Source organism: Jaculus jaculus, chromosome 2 (genome assembly GCF_020740685.1).
Source record: "Jaculus jaculus isolate mJacJac1 chromosome 2, mJacJac1.mat.Y.cur, whole genome shotgun sequence".
Taxonomy (NCBI): Eukaryota; Metazoa; Chordata; class Mammalia; order Rodentia; family Dipodidae; genus Jaculus; species Jaculus jaculus.
In genome coordinates, this window is record NC_059103.1 from 152055983 (window position 1) to 152082730 (window position 26748).

At 41.6% G+C, this 26748-nt stretch overlaps 1 pseudogene; it reads right to left on the reverse strand.

The window, feature by feature from the left end:
• Window positions 1-24203: 24203 nt before the first annotated feature.
• LOC123458901 lies at window positions 24204-24300 on the reverse strand (annotated as a pseudogene).
• Between the last annotated feature and the right edge of the window lie 2448 nt (window positions 24301-26748).

Genomic DNA, 26748 nt, shown 5'->3' on the forward strand with positions numbered 1-26748 from the left:
ACACAAAGCGGCTTTTGTGTCTGGAGTTCATTCTCAGTGGCGTGAGGCCTGGCACTCCCTTTCTCTATGCTAAGTGAGGTAACCTAGACCCACAATATGCCAAGCGTCCCATGTTCTCTCTCATATGTGGATCCTAGCTACAGATGATTGGGCTTCTGGGTGAGTAAGAAGAAAACTTGGTAGCAATGAAAAATATAATACTAAAAAATATGAAAAACAAAGCAAATGGCTCTGAACCCCTATAAGCATATGGGAACTCTTGAGTGGGCACAGATGTTTGAATCTAATTTTTTTACCACAAGTCTCTTTGTCACAAGAAACATTTTTTTTACCCTGAGGAGACATGAATACATGTCTGTCTGTTCACATAAGTTAGAGCTCAGGTTGATACAGATTTGTATAAGGTAACTTTTTCTGATAGACAGTTAGCTAGGGACTGGCCCACAGAATCATGGATACCATCTCGCCTCCTCTGGCAGGGCTGGAGTCCACATCTGATCCACTCGCATCCAATATTGGCTGCAAGCAGTAACTCCTGACCTTGTCGCCCATGAGCGCCAGCAACAGCTTCCTGATTCTTTCTCAGTGTTTCCAGGGCTTAACCTCTGTGGGCTGGCCCCTCCCGCGTCAGCCGATTGGGCCCACCAACCAATCAGGTCCCTCCCTTATACACCTAAGTCTGAGGACCAGGCTCATTCTAATGGGATGTCTGGTTTATATGACTGACTGAGCCTCGTGTGTGAGCTCGCTTAGCCCCCTACCTTCCTCCGCATGTGAGGAGTCCTCTCAGTCTCCCCTCTCCTTGCCAGCCTTGCTGGGAAGGCGGAGAATTTGTTTTAGTTTGGGTGCTTTCCTGCTTTGGTTTCCCTCTATCTTAAACCTCAAAATAAATTTTATAAATTATCCTTTTCCTTGAGTCCGTATTTTCAATTCTCTGCTAATGGAGACCAGAACCTGAGACTTGTGAGATGCTGGCTTGGAGTTCTTCTACAGAGCATTGTTCCACTTCATGTTGACAAAGCAAAGCATGACTGCATCCAAACCAGTTTTTGTGAGCCAATGAGTTTATTGGGGTTACAGACAGAGCAAGATGAGGGGTTGCTTATAGGAGCTTGGGTGACTCAAAGGCAGCTGCATCACTGAAAAGCCCACCCATATAGGTGATGACCCATGGAGCTGCATCTCTGGAGCACGCTGCACGGTGCATGATCTACAGGCAGTCCAGCTGATGCTAGCGTTTCTCACCAGCAAGTTGTTTACCCTTTTATAGCCATAGGGAGAGATCTTGAAATCTTTTTCCCAGACTTATTGACCTCCTAAGTCTCCTGAGCCTTTCTCTTTCTCCACAGGAGGGAATGTTTCAATTCAGAGAAAATGGCTGCACAACACTGGTCAAAGTCTGCCCCTTAACAGTTGTTTCCGGTACTTACAAGGGTCCTGTGACCTTTTAAGTTTCGGCTCAACCAGACTTGTTAACTCTCGACTCTCTCCTCCCCTTCAATAGGCATTATTTAAGTTTGGAAGAATTTGCTATACAACACTCCTCCCAGGAAATGAATAAGCCATTTACCAATAAAATATAGTTATCTTTTACAATAGCAGTGAAACTCAGGGCACTCTCTAATTTCATCTGGTCGTCAGTGTGCTTTCTATAAAGAAGCACTCCACTATGAAGTTCTTGCAGGCTTGAGAGTTTGCTCAGTGGTTATGGCACTTGCTTGTGTGGTCTAATGACCTCAGTTCAATCCCAGTACCCACATAAAGTCAGGTATGCAAAGTAGCACATGTATCTAGAGTTCGTTTTCAATGGCTGGAGCCCCTGACGTGTCCATGCTCTCTGTCACTCTTCTATCTCTCTTTGCTTGCAAATGAATAAATAAAAATATTGTTTTAAAAAGTTAATTGCTGTTAAAATCCACAGAGACCAGAGTGTTCTGGAAGGATGACACCAGGATCATCAGAGGGGTCTGTAAATCTGCAGCACTGCCTGTTGGAAAAGCAGCCTTGGAGGAAGTGGAGCAGGTAGGCTGCAAATCTCTGGAAGGATGTTTGGCTAATAGGTAGCAGAGAGGAGATGTGATACATAGAGGACATGAGCCCACTTTGCGCAATACTCTGATATTACATGATAATACCTTCGCAAAATAACATATGGAAAGCCCATGGCATGGCAGGTAAAAAGAATGTACCAAAGTCACAAACAGGTGGAGTCTAGAGAAACTCTTTTATAGCAGTTGGGGTGGAGATTTCTTGGTCTTTTCATTATGAGCCTCTAATGTGGGCCCATACCTAGGTGGACAGGCAGACATTTTGGTGCCTTGTTGAGTAGTAAACTTTGCAGCATGAATTGTTTCTCTTGAGACCGGCTATTTGTGTACAGTACCATGGGTCATTAAGGGTTAGGCTCCAGATGACTGTAAGACATCATGGGTCAGGCTCCAAATGACTGTGGCTTGATTATTTAGTGTGGGAATTTTATTTTTATATTTGTTCCTTTGTCTCTGCATTTCTCTTCTGGCAAGTCAGCAAGGTCAGATTATTAACAAGAGATGAAGATCTGTCTTCTGGAGTTATTTTGGAGCTGGGTAGGGTCTTGGTCAGCCCTGGATGCTAGTAATGATCTACTAAAGGGCCATAAGACCTTAAGGCACAGACTTGAGAGGCATTTTAGAGAGGGAAAAGTATTACAAGAGGGGTGGCTGTGCAGGCTAGACTGACATAAATGTGGAGGTCTTTGGTGGTGGGAGATAGGCATCAATGTTGATGTAATGATTGATATCTTTGAGACAATACCAACTGGAGTTCAATGACTTATAATAAGTGAGATATCAATCATATGAGAAGGTTAAGAATGGAAGGTTCAGGGCTGGAGAGATGGCTTAGTGGTTAAGCGCTTGCCTGTGAAGCCTAAGGACCCCGGTTCAAGGCTCGGTTCCCCAGGTCCCACGTTAGCCAGATGCACAAGGGGGGCACGCGTCTGGAGTTCGTTTGCAGTGGCTGGAAGCCCTGGCGCACCCATTCTATCTTTCTCCCTCTATCTGTCTTTCTCCCTGTGTCTGTCGCTCTCAAATAAATAAATAAAAAATGAACAAAAAATATTTATAAAAAAAAGAATGGAAGGTTCAGAGGTTTGGGAAATGGCTCAGTAGATAAAGTGTTTGCCATACAACTTTGAGTACCTGACTGAGTTTGGGTTCCCAGACCCTGTTTGAAAGTCAGAAATTTTGTAAGCTTTTTGCACTCCTAGTATGCCTACCTTGAGAAGAAAGGCAGAGACAGGAGAATTTTCTGGAAGATCATAAATGGAGCAGTCCTCTATGGAACCTTGCATGGTGGTTTGAATCAGATGTTCCCCATAAATTCACGTGTTTTGAATGTTTGGTCCATAGCTGGTGGCAATTTGGGAGGTGGAGCCTTGCTGAAGGACGTGTGTTGCTGGGGGCAGAGTTTGGGTCTTATAGCCCAATTTCCCTCTTGCCAGTCCAGCTCATTCTCTTGCTGCTTTCTGTGAGCTGCTGTGGCAAGAAGTGGTGTCCAGCTTCTGTTTTGCAACCTTTTTTTCTGACATGCTGAAAATTCCCTTCAAGCCTGTAGGTTAAAATAAACTCTTTCTTCCTATCACTTGCTTTTGGTTGGGTGCTTTGTCCCAGTGATATGAAAGAAACTACAACACTCTGCCTCAAGTAAGATAAAACTCTCTAGCCTCAACATGTGTGCTGTGAGTCACATCAAATAAGTAGATAAATGAATAAAATCTATAAATTTAAAAAAATGCAAAGTAAGGGCCAAAACCACAAAGCAGAAATAAAAACAAGTAGTGGTTTTTAGTAGCAAAGAGAATCCAGAGCCACCCAGAGGAGTTGCGAAGGAATTGTTTAAGCATGCAGATCTATTGAATCTTGGTAGAAATAAACTTCACTGGCCACTGAAGGAGGCAGGAACTATCAATGCAAAGCAGAATATGAACTTCCACTAGAGAGATAAGAGGGGCCAACTATGGCCATGACTATCCAAACAATGGTTGGAAGAACTTTCAGTGAAAAGGAACTCCAGACTGCAGATGTGACATGAAGACCTACCCATGAGGGAAGAGGACAGGAAGGTAAGAGGCGGTTGTCGCAGGGAGAGGGGGTGGTGGGCAGAATATATGTTTTATTTCTCTTGGAAGCTTCTAGGAGGCAGGAGACTATCAAGAAGACTATAGATTTAAATATGATCAACTCATCTGTTCAACTTGTCCATGATGACCTGAGTTAAAGGTTAGGTTCTGAGGACTGGAGTGTACAGACAGGGTAGGTTGAGCCTGAAGATTAGTATGACACATTCAGTTATGATGAAGATTTTTTTCTCAGTAATACCAGGAGTGACATTAGAGACAGAGAGTAAGATTTTTATTTACTCAGTGCCAGACAAATTAGTTTTAATTAAAGAATAGGCTATCTTGAGAAGATTTAAAAAATTTTTATTTTTAAAAAATTTATTTATTTGAGAGAGACAGCGAAGGAGGCATATGAGAGAGAGACGGGGGGTGGTGGTGGGTAGAAGGAGGGAGAGTATGGGTGTGCCAGGGCCTCTAGCCACTGCAAACCAACTCCAGATGCATGCATCACCATGTGCATTCTGGTTTTGTTATGATTCAGTTGTTCAAGTAGTTAAAAACTGAACAAGCTTGGCAGAGATCATAATGACCTGTGTATCAGTTACTTTCTCCTTGCTGGGACAAAAGATCCAAGTAGCAACAGGTTAAAGAAGCTTAAAGGAGCAAGATCAGAGCAGGGCAGGACAAACCCCACATCCTGTGGCTCTGTGTCTGGCAACTGGGACTCAGGATGGAATCCTCTGGGCTCTAAAGGGCTTGGTTAGCCCTGCCCATCCGGCCCTGCCACTTGTAGCACACAGAGCCTTTCTCTTCTGGTTCTGCTTGAGGCCTACATGCTTCCTCAGTGGAAGTACCATAGACCTGGCATCTCCCACATCCTCGGGTCTCCATTGTAACTTGGGCTTCACTTTGCAGCTTCTCACGGTGGCCTTTAAGAACTCTTTGCAGGGTCTCTGATCGTGCTGGACCTTGCCTGGTGCTCGTGAATTCATTGCTCCCTGTTTCCTGACTAGTGGCTAGCTGCCTCATGCTCCTGCTGCCGTGCCTTCTTTGCCACGGTGGAGGTACCCTCCCCAACTGTGAGTCAAAACAAATCCTTCCATCTCTAAATTGCATTTGTCACAGCATAAGGACAAACTTTACCAACTTCTTAAGTGTTAAATCCAAATTACCTAATGTAATATATAACATATTGTGACAGAGATCACTCAAGTACATTTTGTTAAACTATAAAGGTTTTGTCTGGTGCAGTTCTTAGGTAAACCTTATTGGCACTTGGATTTTTTTTTTTTTTTTTTTTGAGGTAGGGTCTCACTCTGGTCCAGGCTGACCTGGAATTCACTATGTTCTCAGGGTGGCCTTGAACTCACAGCAATCCTCCTACCTCTGCCTCCCAAGTGCTGGGATTAAAGGTGTGTACCACCACTCCTGGCTAGCACTTGGATTTTTATAAAAGGCTCTTTTTTTTTTTTTAATTTATTTATTTGAGAGTGACAGACACAGAGAGAAAGACAGATAGAGGGAGAGAGAGAGAACGGGCGCGCCAGGGCTTCCAGCCTCTGCAAACGAACTCCAGTGTGCGCCCCCTTGTGCATCGGGCTAACGTGGGACCTGGGGAACCGAGCCTCGAACCGGGGTCCTTAGGATATACAGGCAAGCGCTTATAACCGCTAAGCCATCTCTCCAGCCCTAAAAGGCTCTTTTATAAGGGCTTTTTGTTGGTAAGTCTGAGAGTTACAACATGTTACATTCTATCAAGAGTTGACCACGATAACAAAAATTCTAAGTTAAATGACATTGAATTGGTGAAATTATCTTAGCAAGAAAAAGCAGAAGTGAGATAATACACAGAGAAGTAGAAATCTTTGTGTTAACCCTGTAATTGTAACTTTGGATACAAAAGGCATCTGTTCCCCTGAAGAACTGGGGGAGAGAGAAAGTGATTATTTTTCCTGGAAAAGAGTGATACAGACTAGGCAGGAAATTTGTTGTTGAGTCCAGTGATGGAAAGCTGGACCCACAGCCTCTGTATTTTTTTCTCATTATTTTCTTTTGCCAGAGAGCTAGCTAGGGGTAATATGTGGATCTCAACCCTTCAAGATCCTTTTGTCCCATTGTCTGTGGCTCTGAGAATCAGGCCTTTCACAGAATTTAAGGACCTCAGGGATAGCCTCATAGACTCAGCACCTGTTCACTCACTTCTCTTCCAGTAGTCCCATTCTCCTCTTTAAGGGATCATCTTTTTTAACTACTAACAAAGGAAAGAAAGCAGAGGAGGGGGGTTGCCAGTTTTGAAAAACTGCCTTTGACATCTCTGTAAGAGGGAAATATAGAAATAGAGGAAGAGTGGGATATTATTTAGTTTCACTAGGCACTGTGAGCTTGCCTTTTTGGTTAGGCTCACCTGGGCTTAGTCCTTCAGGGTCTCTGGATTTAAAGAGGAATCTACATAAGAGAGAAGATAGCAGAGCTTCTTTGCGTCCCAGTACTGTCCCTGGTGGTGCTGAAAGATAGTGAAAATTTAACTTGATACTATATTAACCCCGTAAACCTTGTAACCATATTTTTTAGTGTATTCCAGTTTTGTTATGATTCAGTTTTTCAAGCAGTTAAAAACTTGACAAGCTTAAAAGAAAGCATAATTATCTGTGTATCAGTTATTTTCTCCTTGCTGTGTCAAAAGATCCAAGTAGCCACAGCTTGAGGAGAAGACCAAAGCATGGCAGGGCGAACCCCACATTCTCTGGTTCTCTGGCATCCGGGGCTAAGGATGGGGAAAGTCTGACAGTTTGGAGTCCTGAGTTTGATCTAGGAAATGCTTGTATCTTAATCTACTCATGCCCTCAAAACACATAAGACCTAAAGACTCTATGAGAGGTTTTGCCAAAATGGCTGACCAGCTAGACTTCTCAGATCCTACCACCAGTCAAAGAAAGAAGCAAAACAGACGTTCTTGGTGGCAGCAGAAAATAGATGAGGCAGTGGTAGAGAAATGGGGTAGAGAGAGGAGAGCACCCATGTCAGAGGAGATTTTTTTTAAATGTTTTATTTATTTATTTATTTGAGAGCGACAGACACAGAGAGAAAGACAGATAGAGGGGGAGAGAGAGAATGGGCGCGCCAGGGCTTCCAGCCTCTGCAAACGAACTCCAGACACATGCGCCCCCTTGTGCATCTGGCTAACGTGGGACCTGGGGAACCGAGCCCTGAACCGGGGTCCGTAGGCTTCACAGGCAAGCGCTTAACCGCTAAGCCATCTCTCCAGCCCGCATGTCAGAGGAGATTTTAAAAACAGCGTTTCACACAGAGAAAACAACAAAATACACCCATGGGTGTGTTGGTGTGAACAGAGAACTCATTGTGAGTCCTGTGCAACATCAATCAAAAGGAGTGGCTATGGGACCACAGACCTTCTATTTGTCCTCAAGGGACCTGAGGTAGTGCTCTAATACAGGGCATCCTGTACCTTAGACTCATTAAAGTAAAAGCTGGTCTCATTTTGGACCACTTCTGGTGCTGAGGCCATTGGGTCTAGTTGATGAGGCTGGACAAAACCTTGAGGACAGATTCACGTTAGTCGTGAGGGGAAGATGGACTCACTATCTTGGAGAAATGCAAGCCTGATCACTTCTAGATTTTTCAGAGCAATAAGGCAACAGCAGGCAAATAAATAAAGTCACACACACTCTGTTCCCTCCCACTCCAGGGAGAAAATGATGAGGAGAGAAAAGAGAAATAAAGGGGAGAGGAACTAGGGAGCCCTCATAACAGTTTAGAATTTGCCTTGAATGAGCTGCTGCAGCATGGAAGGGATTTCCCAGAGCTGTCACCCCTTTTCCATGGCCAGGAGAATCACCAAGAGTTGTTTTGGTCAGGGATCTGCAGTTGTAAGCAGGAAGTAAGGCTTTCCATATGGGACTAAAAGGAAATCAGCTAGTACCACAGGGACATCAGTGGGATGGGGCCTCAGTGTGGTGGCCACTGGACTATGCTAGGGTGTCACCTTATCGCGAGCCCCTCAGCTGTCCCTGATTCGCTTAGCCAGGAACATAAACATCACAGTGAGAAGTGTCCAAGGAGGCAGAGGAGACATTTTTCCCTATATGGGCCAAAAAAGGCCATGTGAAATGGCATATGGAAGGCTGGTGATATGATTGGCTAAAGCAATTTACCAAAGGCCTGAGCAGAACAGAAAAGGGTTTACTTAAATGTGCTGCAAGAAAGCCGTAAGTTCCCTGAGAGAGCACTGTGTTGCTGAAAGGAGGTATGATTTTTTTCATAGCATTTTAGGGAAGTTACTTGTTCTTACCAGCATGGCTCCTGTATGGGTCCATGTCTTGTTGAGTCAGTTTTATACAAGGGGTTGTTTTGCATGAGACTGACCATTTATCTAAGGCCATAAGGAGTTGAGATACTATAGGTCAGACTCCAAATGGGCATGGCCTGATGAAGTTTGGAAATGTTTTTATTCTTGGCCTTTTGTCTCTATAGCAGGTTTGGTGGTTACAGAAGTTGTTACAAACACATAGTCCAGGATCAAGCCTGTAAGAGGGAGGTTATTGCTGGGTGAGATGATGGTGACGTCTGCTGGCAGGTGGGTATGGTCTGCACTGAAGCATTGTTGTAGACTGGTATTTGTTTTAAACAATGTTTGCTGGGTTAGACTTATTCCTTGTCCTAAGTCTCAATAGATTAGCCTGGAAACACACAATAGGTAAACAAACACAAGAATAATTGTGAATTCATGTTACTATATAGATCCTACATATATAATAGTGATTTAGACTTAAAAATTCTGTGATTCTCTACTAGTCACATGTTTAAAATAGACCCTCAAATGACCCTGAACAAAAACAGGCTAATGTTCAGAATTTAATTAGAAAGGGAAGATCATTGCTCCTTAATTGCTGTACAGCCTGTGTGTCCCTCTCCTTAGAACCTTTTCACCGCCTTTAAAAACAGCTTCATGACATAAGGAAGGAATAGCTTTGTAACATAAGAGAGGCATGCAGATTTTTAAATCAAGTTTGATGATAAAATGGTTATTTGGGGAAAGGGCATTGCCAGATGAAGCTCTTAGCTTACCTTTATGTTTCTCATTCTCTTGTCATGAAATGCCCTCTGGTCTAGAGTGGCGGGTTTCTCTGAATTGTGTACGTGCTATGCATGAGCTCACACTTCAGTTTATAAGTTAAATAAATGACAGAAAACAAACAATCCATGTCCACACATACAAGAAGCGTCTCAGCTGCAAAATCTACTTGATCACTTCCTTGAGAAGTGCTATTGTAAACATACAAACCCACATCACCACTTGCGAACAGTGCTGAGATGCCAAGAGATGAAATCTCTTGAATCAACAAGGAGGGGCCAGAATGAAGAAAAAAGAAGAAGAAGAAGAAAAAGAAGAGGAAGAGGAAGAAGGAGAAGGAGAAGGAGAAGGAGAACGAGAAGGAGGAGGAGGAGGAGGAGAAGAAAAAGAACAGGAGCATTTTTTTTTTTTAAATAGCAAAAGCATGTAGGTTTTTTACTTTTCTTAAATACAGGCGTGTTCCTAGTGGTACGCACCAGCTTACATGCTGGTTTTTGATTTCTTACTTTTCTCAGGCTACTTCTTCTTCAGGAAAATTTTAAAATGGTAAAACTGGAGTTTTTTTTTTTTATTTCTATATCTTTTTCCTTCCCCATCCTCACTAGTCCACTGTGGCCCTTTCTGTTCTCATGGGTCATGAATCAAAGAAATCTCAAATCCAGATCGGAAGGACTTGGAAAGGTCATTTGTCAGAAAAATGCAAAGGAAATAAACAGGATCTCAGATTTTCAGGGATGGAAGGAATCGTTAAAGGTAGTTCTTTCCTAGGTCAGGTATTTGAATTGCATCTGAAATGTGTAGACTTGTGCGATGGTTAACATTGATTGTCAACTTGACAAGATCTACAATTACAAAGGAGACAGGAATGTAGGCAAGTCTATGAGGGAATTTCTAGACTTGATAATTGAAGTGGGAAGATGCACCCTAAATGTGGGTGTCACCATTCCACACATGGAATCCTGGGCTAAATAAAAAGGAAAAAGGAAGTTGAGCATTGGCATTCAGATGTCTTGGCTTCCTGACTGCAGACACCATGTGACCGGCTACCTCACATTCTGCCTCTATGTCTTCTCTGCCCTGATAGACTGTACCCTTAAACTGTGAGCCCAAATAAACCTTTCCTTCCTTAAATTGCTTCTGTCAGGTTTTGTGTCACAGCAACAACAAGAAAGTAATTAATACAAGTTATTAAAAACAAGATGAGAAGTAACTAAGACAAGTTATTAAAACAAATTTTTAGCTTCCTGAATCCTTAAGTCCTTAAGCCTGCTCTCTTCACAATGTTGAATGAAGCACTACATTACCATTTCCTAGTGTTCAAACAAAAAATGATAAGTCATAAAATAGTCATTCATGCCGCATAATACTAGTACTATATGATAATATAAATTAAATCTTCAAAAAATAAAACAGTAAGTTTTCTCTCCCTCTCTCTTTCAAACAAATAAATAAAAATAAAGTTAAAAAATAAAAATAAAAATTCATTAAAAAATAAAAATAAAAATTCTTAGCCAGGCACGGTGGTGCACATCTTTATTCCCACTGAAGGAGAAGTAGGAGAAAGAGAGGGCTGGAGAGATGGCATAGTGGTTAAGGCACTTGCCTGCAAAGCCTAAAGACCTAGATTCATCTCCCCAGAACCCATGTAAGCCAGATGCACAAGGTCACACATGTGCACAAGGAGGCACATGCATCTGGAGTTTGAGTGCAGTGGCTAGAGGCCCTGGTATGCCAAGTCTCCTCTCTCTCTCTCTCCCTCAGAAATAATAATAGAAATAAGAGAAAGATAGTTTATAAACAGTCATCCAGGGACAAAGGACCAAGGATGCCATCTTGCCTGCCCTGGCAGAACTAGAACCATTTCTTATCCAGTCTCACCCAAGAGGGCTGCAAGCAACACTCCCAGAAAGCAGCTTCCTGCTTCTTCCTCAGCACAGCACCCCTGGGTGGGCTGGCCCCTCCTGAGTCAGCCTCTTGAGTTCATCAGCCAATCAAATCGCTCCTGTATACATCTAAGACTGCTAGCAAGCCTCACCCTAATTTGATGTCTGGTCTGTATAAAGGACATATGTGTAAGTTCTCGCTTCTTCCTATGGTTTCACCTGAACACCAAACACCACTGTATAAGTGTCTCTCTTCCCCTTCCCAGGGGAGGAGTGCTTCCTTATGCCTCAGCATTTTCCTGCTTGCCTCCTTCATGTTTATTTCTCTTGTTTTTGTTATATGACTGAGTTTCCTTCAATCTCTGAGTCCTTCACTATTTCTCAATCCTCTCTAGTCTTCTAAGCAAAGGAGCTCTTTTGGTTCTCATCTTTTTACCTTCAAATGTGAATGCATGTGCCCCTTCCAGAGGTTTCCTTCCCTAGGAGATTTCTCTGCAAAATTTCAATTGCCCCTACAATAAACCTCTTAGTTCATAATTTATCCTTCTCGGAGTCCATTTTACCAATTCTTTGCTAAAATCAGATAAGGACTTGAAAGTTGAGGTTCACAGGCCTTCCCTCTTCCTCAACCCCCAAATCCTGCATCAGCAGCCCTTGAGCGGCTAAGGTAGGAGGGTTGCTATCTTGGGACGGCAAAGTGAACTTGGACTACCCTGTCTTAAAAGGACAAAAACAACAAAAATCATAAATTTAAAAATTCTGCATGTGGAGAGTAAAATATCTTCCTTTAATATGATGTAGAATATAAAACTTAAAAAAATTCATGTGACTTGCCTAATGGTACATAGGGTCATGAGTAGCACCTCTGCTGGGTCTCATTCTCTTGGCAGGACACATGTTTGAATCAATTTAATAAACCCAGGAGATTTTTTTTTTTCTTATTTTGGATTCTGGAAGCTTGTTTATTAAGTATCTGTATTCTGAGACCTTGATTACTCTTTGTTGTTGTGTTTTTATTTCTTTTGTAAAGCAGCTAACTCTAAGTTCTTTCAACTCCAAAATGTTTTAAAATGTTCACTGAACCAGTTTAGAGATTTCTCAACATCTGGAAGGGATCCCAGAGTCTCCCAAGACCTTGACTACCTGTGGTACTTATGGAGAACAACAATGCAGGTAATCCAAGATAATAAGTAATTTCTTGAGTACTTTCAACCTAAGTAAATAATATGTGAACATGACCACCACTCATAGGCAAGGCATGTATGCCAGAACATATAAAGTCTTACTTCCAAAAAATGATTTATATAACTCTACCTACCACTCTTCCTATATTTTGTAAGAGAAATATTGGTAGTACTAACAGATGTTCAATAATATTCTTTGGACAGAGGTTGGAATGTTGCAGGGTTAGAGCTTAGGGAGGCATTTGGTCTCCATCATGATGTACAAGATCCCCAAGCTTGTGAACCATAAACCTTGGGTCCCTGTTCATATTATCAAAGAACTGAAAAAGGTGGAGTGAGGAAAAATCAAGAGATTTATTTTATGGAGAGGTAAAGTGAAAGGGGAAAAAAGGCAAGGAAGTGCTCAAGCCCAGTCAGTTATCTCCTTCCCAGTCAAGGGGAGAGGAAACTGGGAAAACCTCTGTGGAGGCTTGGATCAGGTCTTTTTTTTATAAATTCGACATCCAATTAGGTTGAGGCTTACTGCTAGGTTCAAACATTTGAAAAGGAACATGATTGGTTGCTGGGCCCAAGAAGAGCTCTGACTCAGAAAGTACCCCGCCCTCAGGTGCTAACCCTGGGAAAAATTCAAGGGGAATTAGGATGCTGCTGCTTACAGCCATCTTGTATGAGACTGAATTAAGCTGGAGTTCTAGTCCTGCCAGGGCACTACTGTTTTGGGGGCCTTTCCCTAGCTGGCTACCTATATACAAATGTTATCTCTTTCCTAATGCATATAATAATCAGTAGATCATGATTTGTTCTAAGGGTGGTACATTGAATATATGCAGGGAAGCAAGCAGATAACAGAGCTTGTTGATCTCTCACTTAAAAACAAAATGTTTCTAGAGAGTACCTCAATGGTAAATGGCAAGAACCTGAGTTAAGAATCAAAAGTATCTCATGCTTATTTCTAGGAATATCATTGAAAGAGTGGTCTGGGTGACACTTTAGCATATTTGGTTGTCACACATTTTTTTTCTCCTCTATTTTTAATAGCTCTCTGATTCTTGCTGTTTTCTAAGAGCTGACATAATGTATTACTTTTATTTAAAAGGATCTACATCTATTCTTCACAGGTTCTGAGAATTGCATTCATCTTAAATGTAATTAAATTGAAAAAGGAAATTCTACATGGAACAGTTTCAGTGCCCTCATAATAGTTCTACCAGCACCGCTGAGAGCATCCCGTGCCTTTCTCTAACTCACTCTGTATTGTGTCCCACTGGTGAATGAGGCCGTGCCTTGCCCTGAGAAAGTCCACTTTGAGTACATATGTAGAGAGGTGGGATGACTTTGCATCTTGTTGCTCATGTGCACAGTTATATCTGTCCAACAACATACATAAGGCACAAATTGATAAACAACTTATTCCTAAAAGTAAAAATGACACCACCCTGTAAATTTATCAAAGAAAATTGGGACAATAAATTTATCAAAGAAAATTAAAGCCATCAGGAAATCTAGGTCTGAGAGCTTATCAAACACTGGCCTGAGGAAGGGTGCCCAACACCCTCACCTGCACCCCATAAAGAGGAGCACAATGGTTTCAGTGATGACAGTTCCCATCTGTCATCTGATCACCCGGAATGTGTACCAAGGGACCATCAGTTAGCAAACTTGGAACTGCCCTGGGGTCATATATTCAGCTTGGTGTCCTGCTAATGCGGCCTGCTCAGGGTGTTGTCTGTCCCTCTGAGCAAATGCTAGTCATCTTGTCTGGGTCCATCTTGGTCCTGCATGTTTCCTTTGTGATCTCCAGGTTTGTGTGTGCGTGTGTGTGTATGTGTAGCTACCTTCACATTGCTGGTAAAAAGCACCCAGCCAAGAGGAGCTTGTAGGAGGAAAGAGTGTATTGTGGCTTATAGACTTCAGGGGAAGCTCCATGATGGCAGGGGGAAATGATGGCATGAGCAGAGGATGAACATCACCTCCTGACCAACACCAGGAGGACAACAGCATCAGGAGACTGTGCCAAACACTGGCAAGGAGAAGTTGGCTATAACAACCATAAGCTCACCCCCAACAATACAATACCGCCAGGAGGATCTAATTCCCAAATTACCACCCGCTGGGGACCTAGCTTTCAGAACACATAAATTTATGGGGTACACCTGAATCATATTTCACCCCTGATGCCCATGAACTGATAACCATCCATGATGTAAGCTACAATGCCTCAGGCTGACTTTATAAGTCCCCATAGTTTTTTATCAAACTCAATGATGTTTGAACATCCCCATAGTCCAAAATTTTTTAACTGAGCTGTAATACCAAAGGAAAACAAATACCCATAATGGTGCAGAATAAACATTCACATTGCAAAAGATGACATTGGGCATAGCAAAGAAATATTCTACCAATACATGATTTTAAAGAAACAGGGCCAACATCAAATTCTGTAATTCTAGGTCAGATAACTCTAACCTGTGATGAGTCTCTGGAGTTTCACTTCTGCCCTTCCAGCTAGGCTACTCACAGTCCCAAAATACTTCATCCAGTGCTGGCAGCTCTTCTTGGCAGCTATCTCATAGTCCTGGCATCCCCACTGGGTCTCCACTGCAACCCATGATTCATCCTCATGGCTCCATCAGGCCTCTATGTAGGCAATCTAACAAGCTTGCTACACACTGCCCATGGCCATTTCCAAAAACAAAACCATGTTGCAAAATCAATGACCCTCTCTTTCCTGCATTTGTTATACTCCATAGTACTAGGTGGGCTACAAAATTTTTTAATGGGGGGGGGGGAGAATAAAGTAGACTTTGAAGAACAGGACATTCCTTGAACATTCAGGCCCCTTCAAAAGAGTACATTCTTCCTGTTGCCCTAATGCAGGTCAGCTGGCCCAATCTCAATGGTTGCAATCTTTCGTATAACTGCAGCTGAATGGGCAACAGTTTTGGCTCAAAGATTTCTTTTTGTGTCATATTCCTCTGCATAAACCAGTCCATTTCTATGCACTGAAAACCTGCAGAAGTTCTCAGGACATGAGCCTAACAGCAAGCCTCTCACACAAATTGCTTCTAGCCCAGTACAAGCAAAGTGCTTCCTTACCCTTATGAGTTAACCTCATAGTCCATAGTTCTTATTGCATTCAGGTCTTTCAACTGTGACCAGAATAGTCCACCAAGCTGTACTTGTAGCTCTGTGAGGCAACTCTTAGGCCAAGATTTCAAAACTAGAGACCAGAGGAGAACTTCAAGTGTCCTATATCATTCATCTGCACACTTCTTTGAAACAGGGTTTCTCTTTTAACTTGGAGCTGCAGTTTCTTATCAGTGAGCCCCAGTGATTCTCTGGTATCCATGCTGTGTGGACTAGTGTTACAGACAAGCCTAACGTTGTCCAACTTTTGTATATTTTCTCAGAAATTGATCTCAAGTGGTCTCATGGCCTTGCAGGTCCTCCTAGGTAAGCAATAAGCACTCTGAGTCATCTCCTCAGGCTGCCCGCCATGCTCTTGCACCTTATTTGGGCAGTTCAAGGGTTCAACCTTGTCTCTGTAGCTTGACTTTGGAGCAATGACTCCAACAACACTTATTACCTAACTCCCACGGGAACTCCTGGTGTCTGGATTCACCTCCGGCCTCTGTCTCTTAGTAAAACCTCTTTGAACTTCTGGAACTCTGCCTTGGTCTCTTTAATCATTGTAACATACATATATACATAAATGTAATTACCTGTGGTCTGAGAATTAACATCAGTAGTCAAGATTTGCATAGAAGTACCATGCTTGCCAGTAATCAGTTATCAAGGGCAATAGGACTGCTTAGATAATTGCAGCTAATGAAACTAACATATCTTATACATTTGTTGTTATTTGATACATTTTGACATTTTGGAAAGACAAAAATGTATCTGTGCATATTTCTGATATAGCTCACAATAATCAGTCTACAAAAACTTTTTCAAGAAAAGAAATATTCTGTTTTTATTTATTTAATTGAGATATAGGGAAAGAGAGAGGAAGGGAGAGAGAGAAAGAAAGAGAATGGGCATGCTAAGGTCTTTTGATGCTCCAATGAACTTCAGACTTTTGCACCATTTTGTGTGTATGGCTTTTTGTGGGTAATGAGGATGGAACCCAGCCCAGGAGACTTTGCAAGTAAGTGCCTTAACGGCTAAGCCATTCCCCAACCACATTAAAACTATTTCCTGGTTAACAGGTTTGCCTGCAAAGCCTAATGACCTGGGTTCAATTCTCCAGTACCCATGTAAAGCCATATGAACAAAGTGGTGCATGCATCTGGAGTTCGTTTGCAGTGGCTAGAGGCGCTGGTGCACCCATATTCTCTTTCTCTCTCTCTCTTTCTCTCTCTCTGTCCTCTTTCTCTCTCTGTCTCACTCTGCTTTCAAATAACTAATGTATTTTTTAAAGAAAACACTGTTTACTAAGGCTGTGTTTATACATGAGAAATAAAAAGATGCTGATACAACTGTTCCTTTTGGTCCAGCTGTTTTAAAGATTCTTGTGGGCTTGTGCTGAGCTGTGACAGGTCCTAGAAGTTCTCAAATGTTTGTTTTCTTTAGCTGGATGGGAATTACATGTGGGGGAAGTTCTGCCCTTCTCTGGACAGGGTGTTTACAGATTTCTTAGGGTCATTTGATTTAAGGATTATTTAGCCCCTTCTTATTGTTTCTTTTGAAATAAGGGATCCCAGAAGCACACACCTGCAAAACTAAGTTTTTGCTAAAAGATGATTGTTCTGGCCATTCCCACTTCCTCTTCCTTAAATATCCCAGTTCCCAGTGTTTCACCACTAGGGGTCATATGTATTCACACAAAAGCCTCCAGGGTGTAAAAATGAGCTCTTTAAAAATGTGTTCTGGTTATCTTGGCTTGCTGTATAAAATCTTATATTACATGGACCTATGTAGTAGCTCCTATTTTCATGAGATTCAATTCAGAATAGAAAGGGTTAAAAAAGTCTTATACAAACAAAATGGAAATGAGTAGCTTTGGGCCACAGAACTTGCTGCTCTAAGACACCTTCCATTCTGACCCCAGAGATGCTCTGTCACTTCACTCTGTGGGGCTATTAGGCAGCTTCTCATTTCAAGTATAGCCATAGGAAAGTGCAGTGAAAAATCCTTCAGGCAGCTTTGCATTGCTCTGGAATAAGAAAACATGAGAGCCATCACACACTCCCATCCTGCTTACTTGTATGTCAGGTGAAGGAACTGGTACATTCAAAATTCATTTTCCAGTGACTGGAGAGGAGCTAACTGGTTAAATTCACTTGTCTGCAAAGTCTGGTGGTCTGGGCTCAATTCCATGGTACTCATGTAAAGCCAGATGCACATAGTGCATGTGTCCAGAGTTTGTTTATACTGGCAAGAGGCCCTGGAGAGCCCATTTGTTTTCTCTCTCTTTTTCTGCTTGCAAAAAATAATAAAGATATTTAAAATAAAAAAATTATTTTCTCATCTATGGATTGACAGGGCTAGAAGGGTCCTAAGATTGATCAATTCTAACCTTTCTTTTATGTCGAGGAAGTGAAGCCTGGTGTGGTTTACTCATTATCCAGAGTTGATAGCATAAATAGACCTTTGATACACATGGGTTGCTAGATATGACAAGTCCTCTTTGCATTTATTGGTTTTGTTAAATCTATTCCAGACTTTTGAAAAAAGTTAAGAACCACATTATCCCTTAAATTATGCTTAATATTATAAGAATTTTATTCAGAAAATATCCTTAGTGAAAGTTTAGTATAAAATATTGTCAGGCTATAGTTACCAGCACAACATTAAGAAACATGCTTTATTATTCTCATTATGTAGATTTTAACAGTCAAACATTTACACAGAATGCAAGAAGGTATTCCTTTTAGCTTTCCTTTGTATCAGAAGTTAATCAGTTCCAAATATATCTTTTCATAAAGTGTTTTCTTTTTTTAAAAAACCCTAACCATTAGCTAGAGAGATGGCACAGTGGATAAAAGCACTTCTTGTGCAACTGTGCTGACCTTAGCTTGGATCCACAGGACTCGCATGAAAGCAGCACACAGTCACATGTGTCTATTATCCCAGAGCATTTATGGTCATGGAGGCAGAGACAGGAGAATCCCAAACACTAGTGAGTCAGCTAACTTGAGATCCATGATGATGAACAACAAGAGACCCTGCCTCAAGGTGGAAAGCGAGCTTTGACTCCAAGGTTGTCTTCTTACTTCCACACCCGTGAGGTGACATTACAACACACACACACACACACACACACACACACACACACACACACACACACACAGATTAAAAAGACAAACATTGTTAATGAAAAGATGTAGTGCTCTAAATCCACTGGTGCTCTAAGTCAACAGGAAATTTATCATTGCTCTTAGCAAGATGAAAGGATATTCTTAGGCACTTGGCTATAAAACTGTGAAAATACTGGATTTTCAAAATGTATTATAAAACATTTGTCTTCCTTATTATACACTCTTTCTTGGAATGAGTAGAGCTCAGCCAAAACCTAGAGAATTGTGACAGGCAAATGTTTTGTCATTGCAACAAACTAGCAAGAAAAGATTTGTTTTGGCCCCTCATTTCATATGGTTCAGTCCATAATGGCAGGGAGGGCATGAAGGAGGAGAGTGGTTCAGAGTACAGCATCCAGAAAGGAGAGAGGGAGAGGGAGAGAGCAGGGAGAGGGGACAAAGGAGAGGAGAGGAGAGGAAGCATGTGTGTCTCTGTAGGCTTCCTCCTTTTTCATGTTTTGCGTGTCCTCTGGAACCTCACACAGACACACCCAGAGACGTGCTTTACTAATCTCTTAGGTGCTCCTTAATCCGTTCAAGCTGAGAATCATGACCCACTAGCACAAGGGCTTATGTCCCTTGATATTTATTCCATCCCCAGAGAGAAGATAACACAGAGCCCTCCAGTAAACACAGATCTTTTTCTTCAGACTGACTGAGGTTTCTATGACAAATCCTCATGTAGAAGGTGTTTTTTTTAAAAATTTTTTTTTTTTTTTCCTCAAGGTAGGATCTTGCTCTAGCCGACGCTGTGACCTGGAATTTACTACGTGGCCTCAGGCTGGCCTTGAACTCACAGCATTCCTCCTTTCTACTTTTGCCCTCCCCAGTGCTGGAATTAAAGGCTTGCACCACTATGCCTGGCAGAAGTTCTTTTGCATAAGAATAGTCACTTAATTACAATATGTTAGGTAATTGCTTTCTTTTTATTTAGAATGAAAATTAAAATTACTTATTTCTTATAGTTTTACTGAGGTCTGAGTGACAAAGATGAAATTTTCTATATAATTTTTGCAATACTGAACCTAAAACTAATCAGCTGGAACTATATCTGCAAGCTAGATAAACATTTGGTCTCACATGAGATAAAATGGGCTAGGGAGATAGGGCTGCATGCATTAAACCCTTTTCCTCATTTATAGTACCGCAGGTTAAAGAGTCCTGTAGTTAAGAAACCTGATCACTTGTACTTAAACTATAAAATCACGAGGAACATCTGGTGGAAAACAGGTTGTGAAATCTCGATTGCCAAAATGACATATGATATTTGCTTGATAAATGCACAGCTGCATGTCTTGCAATATCTTTCAGTATGCAACCTTTCTGGTTCTGATTTTTATCCCATTTATTTTCAACATCTCAGTAGTATTTTTTTTGCCTTCATAACCACTTTTTGATCAAAATTCTTCATAATTACAATGTCAGAGACACAAGGTCTGCCAAGTTTTGTCACAGAATTTCCCAACTGCCAATGTCCTGTTGACAGATGGATCACTTTGCTTTCATGTGTGTTAGAAACCAGTCTTACAGCTTATTTTCTCCAACCCATTTATTTCTTTTATTTAGGTAAAATTGTTCAGTGCCACAGAATCCAGGGCTATTTACCAGGTGCCGAGCAAACTCAGACTGAATGTGCAATAGCCCGACTTCCTGGGATTTGACATTAGACTTTTACCTGGTAGTAGGAGCAGGTAGTGTATTCAAGATACTGTTTATCGTGGGATAAAAGGCAGGGCGTGTTTGCTTCTAGGGTTGTGGGAACCAGGGCACCCAGGGCACCACTGCTAATGGAAATCGAGGAAGGGAAATGATATACAGGCTAAACTAGGGTTCTGTTTCGTCTTGCTGCTGTAAACTTGTCCCCGGTTCTGGTTGCTTTAGTGCCCACACTAACCCTCACAGCTTGTGGGAACTGCAATAATATTTTACCCTAGTTTGGATACAGCTTTAGCTTAAATGATTACTTTCTGGGTGAGGGATGACTCATGGTTACCACTGTGAAAGGAAGTGCATGTATTTTTGGGATGGCGCCTATCTTTGCAAAAATTGACATTCTAATGTTTGTAAGAGATATTAATTCAATTTAAGGTTAAGAAAGCTGAGCCAGTGAAGTATGTTTTAATTTATTATTATTTTTTTTATCTTAGAAAAGCTCATTTCATTGACTTTTTGTTTGTTTGTTTCTTGTTTGAGATAGGGTCTCACCCTAACCCAGGCTGACCTGGAATTCACTATGGAGTCTCAGAATTGCCTCTAGCTCACAGTGATCCTCCTACCTCTGCCTCCTGAGTGCTGGGATTAAAGGCGTGTGCCACCAGGCTGGCCCATTTTATTGATTTTGAAACCAAAAAGATTATTCTGAGTATTCACTTGAGGAACACAACTCCTTGTCACATGCTAAATTTCTCCCGGCCATTATTCTCTCCTGCTTTAATTGAGGGTACTTCTGAGAAGTCAGGAACAGGCTCTGAGGCTATTTCAAAGGTGCGGTCTGAAGACACAATGCCACGGGGGTTATATTTTGCCTTTTACCTGCTTACTGACTTTATTTTCTCCCAATGCAGAATGTAGTTCCCATGTGTGGTGGAGATGTGACTGTCATCAGCTCCAGGCTTAGACTATTAGGGTTTATTGATTCCAAAAGAGTGAAAATCAGGGTTTATCCCTTCTGCTACAGAAAAATCCCAGAGATAGATTAGCCAATTTGCTCTTGCATTCACCACTGGGCCATTCACCCTTAAGAAGCCTTCCAATTGGCTAAGCCTGAGCCCTGTATCCTCCACACCTTTGCTATGATAGGGAGTTCTGCATGTGGAGAGATGTTTCACTTCTCAAAAATATCTATTAAAGAAATACTGTTTAAAAAGATAAGAGGAAAAATAAACCTACATACTTTTAAATTGACTGCAATGAATTTCTGTTTCAGACTGGGTATCCTTTATCTGCAGTGTGTAAGGCCAGTAATGTTTTGAATTTTGCATCTCTTATGGAATACTGGCTTACACATAATAGTTGCATACAATAATACTGTGAGGATGTGTATGGGAAGTCTAAGCACATATAGAAAAGAGAAATCACAGGTAAAGAATGAGAGAGTCTTTTGTAGATATTAAACAAACTGTGGGGCTAGAGAGATGGCTCAGCAGTTTGTGCTTGCCTGCAAAGCTAAAAGACCCAAATTCAATTCCCCAGGACCCACATATGAATAAAATAAATAAATAAAATTATGTGTTTTGTTCTGAGGCTTGACTGTGACCTGTCATGTGAGGTCATGTGTGGAGACTTCTGCATGTAGCATCATGTTGGTTTTCAAAATTCTGGGGTTTGGAACATTACGGATTTCAAAATTTGAATTTTTTAAAATTAAATTTTAATTTGATTTAATTTGAGTATATGGTGGTAGTGAGGTGAGGTTATGTGTACCTATGTGTACAGCTGGTGCCACTCCATGTGTGGTGATTTAATTCAGGTGTTCCCCCCATAAATTTAGGTGTTCTGAGTGCTAGGTTTCCAGCACGTCTCCTGGAGGGAGTGTATTGTTGGAGGCGTGCTTATGGGTGTTATAGCCAGTTTCCCCTTGACAGGGTTTGGCACACTCTCCTGTTGCTGTTGGTCATCTTATGTTGGCCAGGGGATGATATCCACCCTCTGCTTATGTCATTGTTTCCCCCTGTCATCATGGAGCTTCCTCTCCAGTCTATAAGCCAAAATAACCCCCCCTTTTTTCCCCACAAGCTGCTCTTGGTCAGGTGATTTCTGCCAGCAATGTGAACCTGACTGCAACCACCAAATTCTTACTGAGGAGTGGTGTCATTTGCTCTTGGTCATCTCACTGTGTAGCTTTGGCCTTTTGGAGCTGATTTTCAAGAGGAATGTGGAAGGATTTGAAACCTTGGACTATAAGTACAGCTTGATGGGCTATTTTGGTCAGAATTAAAAGACCTGCATGCAGTAAGAACTATGGACTGTGAGGTTTGGCTTATAGGGGTGAGAAAGAGCTTTGCCTGGATGGGTTAGAAGCAGTTTGTGTGAGAGGCTTGCTATTATCGCCGTCTCCTGAGAATTTGTATAGACTTGCAGTACATAGAAATGGACTGATGTGTGTGAGCAGAGGGATATGGCACAGAAGAAGTGAAATCTTAGGGCTGAAACATGACTGCCTGTTCAGCTGCAATTATACAAAAGATTACAACCTTTGAGACTGAGGCAACAGGAAGAATGTAGACTCTGTTGAAGGGACCTGAATGCTCAAAGAGTTCTGTTCTTCAAAGTCTGCTTAGTCCCAACTGGATTAACAAATTGGCACCCCACCTTTTATTATGGAGTAGAAGAAATTCAGGAAAGAGAGGGTCATTGAATTCACAATATGGTCTTGTGTTCTGGAAATGGCCATGGGCAGTGTGAAGCAGGTTTGCTGGTTGCTTGCATGGAGACCCCATGGGGCCATGAGGATGAACTGTGGGTTGCAGTGGTCAGCCAGTGGCGATGCCAGGACCATGAGATGGCTGCTAAGGACAGCTTCTGGCCCTGGATGAAGTTTTCCAGGACTGTGAATAGCCTGGCTGGGGGGACAGAATTGGAACTCCAAAGACTTGTTGCTGGTTAGAATTACTGGACTTGGAGACTTGTCATTGACTAGAGTTGTTGGATTTGGAGCTACAGAGTTTGCTGTTTGCCCTGTTTAAACCTTATATTGGTTGTATATTTCTTTGGTATGCCCAATGCCATCTTTTGCAGTGTGAATGTTTATTCTATGCCATTATGGGTTTGGGGGTGATTTTTTGGTGTTATGGCTCAGCTAAAAGATTTTGGACCATGGGGATGTTTGAACATCATTGGGATTATAAAAAATTATGGGGACTTCTAAATTTGGACTGAATGCATTGTATTTTATATCATGTATGGTTCCCAATTTAATGGGGGCCAGGGGCAGAATGTAGTGGTTTGATTAAGTTGTCCCCCATAAATTTAGGTATTCTGAGTGCTAGGTTCCCAGCTAATGGGGATTTGGGAAGTAATGTTTCCTGGAGGCAGTGTATTGTTGGGGGTGGGTTTATGGGTGCTACAGCCAATTTCCCCTTGCCAGTGTTTGGCACAGTCTCCTGTTGCTGTTGGCTACTTTATGTTGGCCAGAGGGGTGATGTCCACCCTCTGCTAATGCCATACTTTTCCCCTGCCATTATGGAGCTTCTCCTTGAGTCTGTAAGTTCAAATAAACCCTTTCTTCCCACAAGCTGCTTTCAGTCAGGTGATTTCTGCCAGCAATGTGAACCTGACTACAACACCATGCTTATGTCTGGGGAAGCCACAACAGGATGCCAGGAGTCCTTTCCTATGGCTCTTCTACCTTATTTCCTTGAAATAGACCAACTGAAGCTGAATCTCATGCATTTTTTTTTTTAAGGAGACTGGCTGACCAGTGGACCCCAGTGATCCTCCTGTCTCTGCCACTCTCAGTGTTAGCATTAGATGCATGTGAGGCCAGTCTAGATTTTTATGTGGGTGCTGTGGGTTGAACTCAGGTCCTTGTGCTGCAAGTACTGTTACTCACTGAATCATCTTTCCGATTTCAATATATTTTTTGGATTAAAGTTGCCATCCTTATTCTTTCAGCCAACTATGTTCCAAATTGCAGTTTTATATGTGACTAGGTGATCTATTCTAAAAACTTTCAGACATTCGTATACCAATTTCTGATAAGAACAGATACTACATGATCTTAGCCAAAAGGTTGAGAAGTGATATATACCAATTTCTGAATACGAGATTTCAGATTGGATTGAACAGTGTTTAGGAGATTAGGTGAGTTGTTGAGGTGGCTTCCAGAGAGGACTAGCTCAGGGGGAAGATCTACTCTGTCCATGAGAGACATCATCTAGCTTCCTGGCCACCACGATGCAAGTCACTCTGCTGTGCTGCACCTTTTTTACCACAGTAGACTGAAATCTTGGAAGCCAAGAGCCAAAAGGAATCCATCACCAAGTGTCACTGTGGTAGGTATTTTGTCACAGCAACAAAAGTGTGACTAACACAGAACAGCAACTGGAAGTAAACCAAACAGCAGAAACCATTATAATACTGATACCAATACATTTCATCACATTGTGCCTTCATCCTGAAGAAAAATAAAACATATCTCCTTCCAAATGTCTCATTATGATGCATTTCATCTACCTTTTAAGATGTATTTCCAGCCAGAAGCCACATTAAATTTCTAAAGCTTCTCTATCTTAAGTTCGACCTATGACACAATTAGAATGTGACCCACCCTCTTGGATGTTAGGAAGGGTATAAGCTTTACTTAAGGAAACTTTCTGGAAAAAGACAGGTAGAGTCTGATGGCAGAGGCTTGTTGTTAGAAAGTTTCCACCATGAAAGCTTCAATGTTGTTCATTCACATGGCTTTTGAAATCTGCGATCATGATATCTTTCCCAAATGGGGGAAGTTAATGGGGACAGAACACCTCTTGATTTGGCATCTTTTGACCAAGCAGAAAATAGCATTTTCCAAGATTTCTGTGGATAAAAACAAAAGGAAAGAATATGTAAAATTATGAAGAAGAATATATAGAAATCCAGTGCCTACAACATTGAACATTTATCTGAAATTTATCTTTAATTATTCAGTTTAACATTTCTCTTTTGTCCAGACATCTGAAAGCACAGATCAGTTGAAAATGGTCATTGTTCAATTTCAAGAATAAACTATAGTTTTTTTCATGCTTGCAATAAAAATGGACATACTATGAAATTCAGTAGACTGCTATACTACCATAGCTCAGAATAAACCTCATAGACACTGGACAGTAATTAAGTGGGGATGGGAATGTTGGCAGACTCTCTCTGTTGACAGTCTCAGGATTTTATTAGCATAAGAATATAATCCTGAGTCAGGTGTGGTGGTACATGTCTTTAATTCCAGCACTTAGGAGGCTAAGATAGGCTAATATAAGCAGATCACCAGAAACACAAACAAAAACCAAAAAGAATATAATCCCATATCCTGGAAATAGAACATAGAATATTTTCTGTCATCTTGTATAGTACTGATATTGCAACCATGGTTATACATCTAATATACTATGTGTATGTATAATATGTATATGCCTATATTATATATTTTGTCCAGTGAGAGGCACAGGCTCAGTCCTTGAATTTCATGAAACCTCATGATCTTACTTCAGAAGGCACTAGAGTTAAGTGGGAAAACAGGATAAATTGTAAATGTAGATAAAATCTTGGGAAGCAGGGCTGGAGGGATGGCTTAGTGGTTAAGGCATTTGCTTGCAAAATCAAAGGACCCAGGTTCGATTCCCCAGGACTCACATTAGTCAGATGCACAAGGGACACACATGTCTGGAGTTCGTTTGCAATGGCTAGAGGCCCTTGCGTCCCCATTCTCTCTCTTTCTCTCTCCCTCTCTTTTTTCTCTCAAACAAATAAATAAATAAAAATAAAAATTGAAAGAAAGTCTTGGGAAGCAGACCATGCCAGAGGAAGGCCATCAGCACACTGGGGACGTGGACTCTGTAGGGAACAAGGAACTGGGTTGGCTGGTCCAGCTTTAGCTGCAGTCAGAGTCTGCACTTGTCACTCACTACTTAGTCCCCAGCTCTGTATCCTGGCCACCATCCCACTGTTTTGTGCCTGGTGATATAAATGATCCCAAACCATGCTTCTGAACTTAGTTGCTAATAGTAGTATTGGTTAGTTACCCTCAAAGCCTTCCAGTGTTTTTTAACTTTTTGTATATATTTGTTTATGCTGGTGCATATGCACATGAATGTGTGTGCACATGTGTGTGAAGTTCAGAGGTTGATGTTGGGGTATTTTCTTCAACCTCTACCTTATTATTATTATTATTTTCTTGAGACAGGGTCTCTCACTGAATCTGGAACTCACCTGTTCAACTAGACTAGCTGGCCAGTAATTGCTGGGGAACCATCCTGTCTCCACATCCCCACTGCTAGGATTATAAGCCTAGCTACCATGGTGCAACTTTTATGTGGGTGCTGAGGATCTAAGCTCAGGTGCTCGGGATTGTACAGGGTAAACTTTATACATTGAGTCACTTTCCTAACCATATTACAAGTTTTTATCTGCCATAGCCAACATATGCCGAATAAAAAGGAAAATAGCCAAACATGGTGGCACATGCCTTTAGTGCCAGGACTCAGGAGGCAGAGGTAGG